Source organism: Nymphalis io, chromosome 14 (genome assembly GCF_905147045.1).
Source record: "Nymphalis io chromosome 14, ilAglIoxx1.1, whole genome shotgun sequence".
NCBI classification, from domain to species: domain Eukaryota; kingdom Metazoa; phylum Arthropoda; class Insecta; order Lepidoptera; family Nymphalidae; genus Nymphalis; species Nymphalis io.
Genome location: NC_065901.1, coordinates 817,268 through 827,186, shown reverse-complemented (window position 1 = coordinate 827,186; position 9,919 = coordinate 817,268). Strand labels below are relative to the sequence as shown.

Here is a 9,919-nt window from a genome sequence, read left to right as displayed (position 1 = left end):
TTTGATAAATCTGTCACAAGCTCCAGATGTAAGGCTTTAACTGCAAAACACACAAAAATACATATATATGACTTCGTAAGCCTACAGCCCCTACCCTTTCGATCGGCAATCAGCACCGGCCCAGCGTAGTCGATACCCGTATGTAGAAACGGAAATACAAGGTGCGTTCTATCTCGCGTTAAGTCACCCATTATGGGTTGAATAGGTTTTGGTTTAAACCTAGAGCAACGTATGCAGCCATGAACAGTACGCCTGGCGAGGCTCCTCCCCCCCAATGACCAGTACGTCTGTCTAACGTGAGATAGTAGCATGCATGAAAGGAATCTGTCTAAAATTTGTGAAAAATGATTTTCGTGAAGTGATGTTTGGAGCATAAAAGAATAGGATGTTTGACATCGTAAGTGTAGTATGAGTTGTTAAGGCGTCCACCAACGCGTAATAAACCATTACTGTCAATGAACGGAGACAGTGAAATTAATCTGTTTTTCTTTGATAACTACTCTCTAAACTACTCATTTTAAATACAAAATATCTACGGACTTTGTAAGTGGAGACATAATATGGGAGTAAATGCAGATATAACTAGTAATAGAGATGAATAAAAGAGAAAAATATATTACAATTATTTCAAATAAATGGAAAAGAGAAAGCGAATGTTAAGGACAATTTTACCATAATAATTAATATAATAAAATTATAGCTACTAAATGTCAAACTGCTGAGCAAAAGACTCTGCTCGATTTCCAATATGGGTGAGCGAATACACATGTGGCAGAACTTCGTTAAATATATTAATTTATCAAATGTATATCTGTCAAAGTGAATGAATAGTCAAAGTTGAACGAAATTAATTCGTGGCTGAATTGTTCCACATGAAAATTTACGGGCTACCTAGCGATGGAAAAGTCGCAATCGTATGCGCAAGCGATCCGCCGTCCGAATAGACTGAGTGGGTACCGCTGGATTTTTAGTGATTGGATTACTTCCAGCGAAAAAAAACATAATTCTCTTTCGTCCGTATTATCGAGTAATTTTTTTTATTGCTAGTCATTCTTACTTATTTTTTGATTATCAACAAATAAGTATAATGTTTCTGAATTGAATTAAGGTACTTGAATTTGATTAGAATTTACAAGCAAATATCACGGTATCACGGTATTTCAATTAATAATTAACGATTATAAATAGACAGTAAGCTACGCTTACTATGTACTGTGATGTAAGATTGTATCATTTCCTTAACTACGATAATAACATAAAATTTCGAGTCACGGTAATGTTTAAATTTACATTACGCACTGTGATATTGTTATAAACTAATTACAAGAAGAACATATACCCACCCTATTTCATTTACTTACTTTTTTAACACTTAAAACAAATATTCTTCCAACTTCAATTCAAACAAGAGTTCAACCCGCGCACAAAATACACAACTGCGACTTTGACGTTAGTTTGACGTTTGTAAGAGCGCTCACCATAGACTAAAGTGTAGGTTTTTTCTAAGTACATTGTAGAATGAGCGATCGACTCAGTCGTGTCAAATTGACTACCAACTTATCGTTTTCTAAAATCGCTTACGCCGAGGCGTTAACAATTATAGAAAGGGATTCGATATGAAACGAAATTAACTTGACTAGGGCCTCAGCCATTGAATCTTGTTACGATAACAAGAACAATCCTGTCGTATTTAATACGTGCACAGAACAAATAATAATATTAATTTATTGAAAAAAAAAACAGTCTTGCATATAAACATAGAGTTTTTATATAACTAAGTAAAGAAACAATACAAATAAAAATAATAAAATAAAAACACATTTATAATATAAAAACTAGGTTCGCTAATTATAGTTGATACTCAAAAATTATTCTATTGACCACCAAACCCGTAATAAATTTAAGTTTCTATAATCAAACGAAAATATAAGTATGAAATGAATAATATTTATTTATATCTTCCTATTGTTACATATTTCAAACTAATATAGTGTGCTAAACGAATGTCGTACACTAATTGTTGTTAGCTTCGATAGCTGCTTTTGTGGTGGTAAAAATAACGAAGACTTTGGTAATTGAATACTTGTATTAATGATACATCATTATAAGAACTGATGTGTGTCGCGCACGCGCGTCGAGACGACAAGTGAAGTTAAGTTGGTAGGCGCGTCCCCGCACCCCGCGATGATAGATAGTGAAGCGCCGCAACATACTCCCCGGGGTTGAAGGATTCTTCAACAGCTAGATGTCTCCGGAAGAGGGCATATGTTATTGTACGCTCTCCGAATAGTCCCTTTTTTGGTTAGAATCTCAGCGACCCTGTTCACCCCGTCTGGTCCAGGATGAAGTCCTGTTATCCTGCCCAAGACCCATAAGAGCGGTGGCTGAGTCCTGTCCCGGACGAGAACCATGGAACCCAGTTCCAGGTCCCTGTTGGAAGACCGCCACTTGACCTTCCGTTGCAGCGCAGTCACGTATTCGTGTGAGAAACGCTGCCAAAAATGCTGTTTTAGTTTTTCAATTCGTTCATAGCGTTGCAGTTGTTGAATGTTTTCATTGTCTAGTGGTGGCTGAGGAACAGTTAGAAAAGTTCGTCCTATGAGGAAGTGGGCTGGGGTAAGGCAGGAAAGGTCTGAAGGATCTGAGGATAGAGGTGTTAAAGGACGGGAATTAAGGATTGCCTCTATCTGAACTAAGCAGGTTGACATCTCTTCAAACGTTAAGTGAGTTAGGGAAAGAATGCGCCGTAAGTGATGTTTGACGGACTTCACAGCGGATTCCCACAATCCACCGAAGTGTGGAGAGTAGGGCGGAATAAATTTAAAATCGATACCTTTATTTGTAGCTTCTGTCTGTATATCATCTGAATAAGTTTTAAAAAAGTTATAAATATCGTTACTCGCACCAACAAAGGTAGTTCCATTGTCTGAGGAGATGGTTTGAGGCTTTCCACGACGACCGATGAAACGATGAAGAGCAGCTAGAAACGATTCTTTTGATAAATCTGTCACAAGCTCCAGATGTAAGGCTTTAACTGCAAAACACACAAAAATACATATATATGACTTCGTAAGCCTACAGCCCCTACCCTTTCGATCGGCAATCAGCACCGGCCCAGCGTAGTCGATACCCGTATGTAGAAACGGAAATACAAGGTGCGTTCTATCTCGCGTTAAGTCACCCATTATGGGTTGAATAGGTTTTGGTTTAAACCTAGAGCAACGTATGCAGCCATGAACAGTACGCCTGGCGAGGCTCCTCCCCCCCAATGACCAGTACGTCTGTCTAACGTGAGATAGTAGCATGCATGAAAGGAATCTGTCTAAAATTTGTGAAAAATGATTTTCGTGAAGTGATGTTTGGAGCATAAAAGAATAGGATGTTTGACATCGTAAGTGTAGTATGAGTTGTTAAGGCGTCCACCAACGCGTAATAAACCATTACTGTCAATGAACGGAGACAGTGAAATTAATCTGTTTTTCTTTGATAACTACTCTCTAAACTACTCATTTTAAATACAAAATATCTACGGACTTTGTAAGTGGAGACATAATATGGGAGTAAATGCAGATATAACTAGTAATAGAGATGAATAAAAGAGAAAAATATATTACAATTATTTCAAATAAATGGAAAAGAGAAAGCGAATGTTAAGGACAATTTTACCATAATAATTAATATAATAAAATTATAGCTACTAAATGTCAAACTGCTGAGCAAAAGACTCTGCTCGATTTCCAATATGGGTGAGCGAATACACATGTGGCAGAACTTCGTTAAATATATTAATTTATCAAATGTATATCTGTCAAAGTGAATGAATAGTCAAAGTTGAACGAAATTAATTCGTGGCTGAATTGTTCCACATGAAAATTTACGGGCTACCTAGCGATGGAAAAGTCGCAATCGTATGCGCAAGCGATCCGCCGTCCGAATAGACTGAGTGGGTACCGCTGGATTTTTAGTGATTGGATTACTTCCAGCGAAAAAAAACATAATTCTCTTTCGTCCGTATTATCGAGTAATTTTTTTTATTGCTAGTCATTCTTACTTATTTTTTGATTATCAACAAATAAGTATAATGTTTCTGAATTGAATTAAGGTACTTGAATTTGATTAGAATTTACAAGCAAATATCACGGTATCACGGTATTTCAATTAATAATTAACGATTATAAATAGACAGTAAGCTACGCTTACTATGTACTGTGATGTAAGATTGTGATTAATCTTATGTTGTAGGGTTATTTATCTAGATGATGTAAAATATTCTCAAGCGACTTTGAGAGCATATAATCTACCTAATACTCAACGTATTTTAAATTTGCAAATAATTATATTAAGTCAGACTACATACAATAATTACAATACTACAAACTAATAGCAAGATTTTTCAGCCAGAAATAAGTTGCTGCATAATAAACAATTTAGATTTACAAGGGATCGCTCGACAACCAATGGTGGTGTGCAACTCGTTCAAAGTATTATTGAAGTCTGGAATGATTCCAAAGATGCTTTAGTTATATTTTTTGTAACTTATGTAAGCTCTTTAATAGCGTGCAAAATGAAATTTTTTTTTTTTTATAGAATAGGAAGGTGGACGAGCATGTGGGCCACCTGATGGTAAGTGGTCACCAAACGCCCTTAGACATTGGCATTGTAAGAAATGTCAACCATCGCTTATAGCCAATGCGCCACCAACCTTGGGAACTAAGATTTTATGTCCCTTGTGCCTGTAATTACACTGGCTCACTCACCCTTCAAACCGGAACACAACAATATCAAGTATTGCTGTTTTGCGGTAGAATATCTGATGAGTGGGTGGTACCTACCCAGACGGGCTTGCACAAAGCCCTACCACCAGTAAGGGAAATACTGGTAGCTACGTCACTTAAGCGTTAGAGGGTCGCATTTATTTAGGAATCTATTCTTGGTCCAATTCTCTTCCTCGTTTATGCTAATTAGTCTTTTAAGCACAATAAAGTATTGTTCGCTGATGTATCTCTATTTTTTTAATAAAAAAAAAACACCAAATTGTAAACAATTCTCATCTATATTGTCTTTATACATACATTAGCGCTACCCGTCAATTGGCCAGCGTGGAATTCAATCTGCCATTTTGACGTGTATAATTTGAATTACTGATTATTATAATTACTGATTTTTTTTTTAAATTAATAGGTATTAGGTAGCAATGATAGTATACAATGAAAATGGTTACAATAGATATAAATATTTGCTTAGTGACAATTGCTTTTAAGTAAAATATCAAAAATGTCTTAAATTCATCATCATCATCCTCCAAATGGGGGACAAAGGCGTCCAAGGATTTCCATTTTGGCCGGTCTTGCGCTTCCCGCATCCAACGTCTTCTCGCAAGCCGTGGGGGGCGTAGAAGTCGACCCGAGGGAATATATACCAGAGAACGGGCAGCAGCGTCTCTCTGAGTACTATGACCAACTTACTGCGATTGTGATCCCGTCTGTCAAGCTTGGCGATCATGGCATATCCCCCCAATGATTTTCTTAATTTAACTGTAATAAAACCCAATGTAAGATATGTAAAAACTAACGTACTACATGGGGTGTAATTCACTGAGTGTGTACTAATTTTTATGGTTATTTTTTCAATTGGATGGATATATTGGCATCACAAGCTAAATAATAATAAATAATACGACAAAATTAATAATAATAATAAATTATAAATATTGTTAAAATATTATTAATTGTTATTTGCCCTTAATACCATACGTGTCTCTATTAAACTTGTATCGAGTATTCGTCATGATTTCATGTTCAACTATTTAAGGGTGATTTTTGAATAAAGACATGACATATAATAAATATTTATAGTACAAGCTGAGATGGCCTAGTGGTTAGAACGCGTGAATCTTAACCGATGATCGTGGGTTCAAACCCGGGCAAGCACCACTGAATTTTCATGTGCTTAATTTGTGTTTATAATTCGTCTCGTGCTTGACGGTGAAGGAAAACATCGTGAGGAAACCTGCATGTGTCTAATTTGTCATTATTTTTATGTTTATTTCTACCCGAAACACCAACTTCCATAACCATGGAAACTAACGACAGAGATTTAACTTCCATTTTACCCCCTTTAAGGTTGAACAAAAATAAAAGGCCAAATACAATTTCTATGACAAAATTAAACTGACAAAACTTTTATACTATCTCTCGTTCATTCCTTTTTTAAATTTCGACGGAGGCTAGAAGTTAACGGAATAAAAAATGGGCCCACTTCATGATAAGAAGTCACCACTCCCTATAGAATGTCTATATGCACTGCAAGAAATATATCGTTCAATCTATGACTTGTAATTTTATATCTTGTTGAATAATTTCTTTTGGGTGACTACTTGAATGCAATTAGCATGTTTAAATTATCTTTCAGAATTCGTTGAAAGCGATAACTTTGACGATTATAATGAAGATGACATAGATTACTAGAAAAAAAAGATGTGGAAAATGTTTATTATGATAAATTAATTTTTAATGGTAAACAAGCATTAAGGGGACGGCTTGGAGCTAGACCATCTTACTGCTCCAGTGTAGATTGGTAGACAGTTCCTGTTTAAGAGGATCATCTTTACCCAGCTATATAACATTTATGGACTGACTTTAAATGAATATTTTGGGTTGTATATTACTAACTTAACGCGTTGCTTAAATGACACGTCATCATCATCATCAACAAAAATCTTTTGTCGTCCACCACTGGACATAGACCTCTCTAATGGCGCGCCACAGAGCTCGATCTTTAGCTCTCAATCTCCATCCACCGCCAGCGACTTTGCGAATATCGTTACTCCACCTAGCTGGCTGGGCGTCCTACGCTACGTTACAAACCAAAGTTATCGACATAGCCCAAAGTATTAGTAAGCTGAAGCGACAGTGAGCTGGACACAGACCTATGATATTCTCCTTTATTGTGTTAATAACAGCTTATTAACCGTTCCGACCATGTATTAAGTGAATCTCTTTTAGAATTCCGAACTTATGCTTAATCTATCCTTTTGTCTTAGAATTGTATTGGGGCCGTCCTTAAAGTACAGCTTATTAAAAAAAACATATAATCGGTTCATAACGTGTCACGTGACATACAAATAAAGTTGTTCTAATACAATTACATACTTCTATTGAGTTTTATTATTCAAAAATAAAGTAATTTATCAAAAACCTGCATTCAAGTTTGATATTATCAGAATCTCCGTTCTACTTCGCAGTACTATGAACTTACTACGTAGTACTATACTATTTCATTAAATTAGAATGATCGCATAAGGAATTAATATTAACAAACCTTAAATTCTAATTCTATGTTATTTACATAGCTTTTTGTATCTGATATAATATGCACAACAAACAATTCTTGATGAATATATATTTATTTATAATATAACACCATTCCACCTAACTACTTAATTTCTCTTTTGTTTTACTTCTAATAACAACTCACCGACATTCAAAAGCCAACGTTGGCTACTTACTATAAGTCTTCCAGGACCAATATCTATGGGGGTTTGTGATCGTTTAATATCAGTTTGACCATTCACTCATTTTCCTATCTAAAATTAATTTTAAAAAAAACATTAACATTTAAATACCACATTTTAAACATCAATTAATAAATTTCAGAATTCATCGGATAAAATATCGAAAAAGCTATCCATTTGAGACGTGAAGTAAAATAAGTTACAACCTATAAATGACCTACTGCTGGCCAAATGCCTCTTGAGAAGAAGATTTTGAACTTAGTCCACACAGCATCTTCAATGCAAGTTTGTAGATAAATATATGGTATCATTTAATTCGACACATGCAGGTTTACTTATGATGTTTTCTTTTACCGCAAGCACAAGTACACACAAACCACATGTTCAGTGGTGATTGCCCGGGCAAGCCCAACGTTCGGTTAAGATTCACGTGTTGTTCCCACAGGGTTATCTTACCTCATTATGATTTATTTGAAACATAATCTATAGAATGTTTCTCAGATTAGATAAAATGGTACTAACCTTAGCGAGTAGTTATCGTTTGTTGTACTCCTAGACGTAGTTCAACGTACGAGCACACAGCAATTATTATATATTCCTTTATCCAACATGCCAAAATCTGCTGATTTCCCTACTTTCTTACTTTCTATTCCAAGCTGGTTTATATATGTATCATTCAAACAATAAAAGAATCTCATTATTTACTTTTTACACTTTTCTACGCTTAACGCGTTTATTTTGAGTTGATGCGGTGTGTAAACAGGTACTCGAATATTTGGCATATGTTAACGCCAACGATATTTGAGAATTATTTTGCTGATTGCTTCCCCACCAGTAATTTATGGTGGTTAAAACATCTACGTGTTCTATAGAATCCCTTAATCGGTTTTGAGAAGTCATGTTGTAAGATGGGCACAAACGACAATATTTTTCGTACAACCTTATTTTTGCTAAATAATTGAGCAACATGCGATGATATGATGTATGCGCTTGAAGGTTCTGAATTAGCTGGTTTGTTTTAAATCAGTTTACGCCTAAGGGTTATCCAAGCGCCACCACAAGATGCACGCTACACTGTTTGACTCTTCGTACACCAAAATCTATAAAACGAGACTTAATAAACTAAAATTAGATTCAAGAAACTGAAAATAAAATACTAAACTACGTTTTATAAAACTAGGCCGAGTATGAGGACGAATCATTGTCTAAATAGATTATGATTATTTATGACATAACATTTTCTAAAAATATAGAAAGTGACAGTTCGTTTTTGTGTTTTATGCGTGTTATTGTTGCATTATAAAACCTTTCATTAAATATAATAAAAAATTTGGCATGATAGTATTTTGAATGAATGGTCTTTGATTTTGATGTGATTGAAACAGCAGATAATTAAACCAAATTATCTTAGTCAATATACTTTTAAGCATATTTTGATTATTTTATATTATATATTTTATGCGTAATTGTTTCATTACATTGTTATTAGGCATTTTTATGATATGATGACCATCATCGGATAATTTAATATAAAATACAGCTTATGAAACACCACAGAAATTTGCAACTATTTTAAAATGTTCTAAACACTCGTTTCTCTTCATTCTGACCACTAATTAAAGAGATTCATTATTGAAACAACATAAATAATCTTATTGCCAATTATTATAAAAAATTCTACATTCGATTCGAATTAATTAGGGCGTCGAAAAGTAACCTGTTAGAATTATATATACTGATATTCGTATTTTACAATAAAAGCTTTTATATATATAGAGACAGAGACATGCCACTTGCTAACCGTCTACGTAGATATTTTGAAGTTTGTGTATTTTAATAACTTTAAATTTTGCCTATTGAAGAGCTTTATGGGCTATACGCATGGGATTTTCACCGTTTAACCGCGCCGCACTGTGCACAGTAAAAATAAAATGTATTTTTTTTATTGTTTGTTTGTCGTGTCGATGTTTAGCGATATAATCATTGATGAGAACGTGTCATTTACTCAGATAGGCTTGCATAAAGCTTGTTTCTCCAAAAGCTTATTATTGCTGAATGATAAAATAGTCACCATAGGCTTACCAACCCACATCGGAGCAACATGGTGATATAAGACGCAAATCTTCTTCTTAAAGTGAGATTCATATTAAAAAATGCTTGGTATATAAATTTTTATATTTATTATTCTACCACGATTGAATCGTATTTATTATTTTAACTTATATATAATGTATAGTTCCAAATAATATATACACACAAATACTGAATCCTAAGCGTTACGTGCTAATTTTTATATTTTTAATGTTTAATAAATTCTACTACAAGGGCCAAGGTCAGGTTGCGTTACAATGTAGATGTGTTTACTAGTGAATGATGCCTTTTGACGCATCACAGGAATCATAACGC

The 9,919-nt window shown here is 34.6% G+C and overlaps 1 long non-coding RNA gene across 1 annotated transcript; it reads right to left on the bottom strand.

Moving 5' to 3' along the window:
- Positions 1-5,138: 5,138 nt before the first annotated feature.
- On the bottom strand, positions 5,139-8,338 carry LOC126773453 (uncharacterized). The gene is made up of 3 exons (XR_007669732.1): positions 8,036-8,338; positions 7,508-7,585; positions 5,139-5,534 (listed from the first exon to the last, which is right to left on the bottom strand). It is a non-coding gene; the product is annotated as an uncharacterized LOC126773453 (long non-coding RNA).
- Positions 8,339-9,919: the final 1,581 nt, after the last annotated feature.